Source organism: Morus notabilis, unplaced genomic scaffold (genome assembly GCF_000414095.1).
Source record: "Morus notabilis unplaced genomic scaffold, ASM41409v2 Scaffold602, whole genome shotgun sequence".
Lineage (NCBI taxonomy): Eukaryota > Viridiplantae > Streptophyta > Magnoliopsida > Rosales > Moraceae > Morus > Morus notabilis.
Window position 1 is genome coordinate 215,236 of NW_010358894.1, and position 410 is coordinate 215,645.

The following is a 410-nucleotide window of genomic DNA, read 5'->3' on the forward strand; positions in this document are numbered from 1 at the left end:
AACTTGACCCTTCTGAGTCCATTGGTGCGGTCAATTTCACACCATTCGGCCTGTAACAGTACCTATCGGGACCGGCAACGTCGGTAAAATTCGATGACTCAAATCTCACAATTCCGGTCATCAATTCTTAAAATTGGATGAGGGGTTTTCTTACCCGTTTCCTTCTGAGTGTTGTGACACCAAATTCACTACGATCCAACGGTTAGATCGTCGGAACCACCTCTTCCCTCCACGGACGACGATAGTGGCTCCGTTTTCCGGCCAAACTGCGACGGCGACAGTGGCTGCTGGTCGGGATCTACTGGACAGCGGCTTCTGAGTTGATTGGAGGGGGCGGTGACATCCACGACGGCCTGGAGAGAGAGAAACGACGGTGGCGGCGGTGGCGAAATCATCCATCACAGATTTCA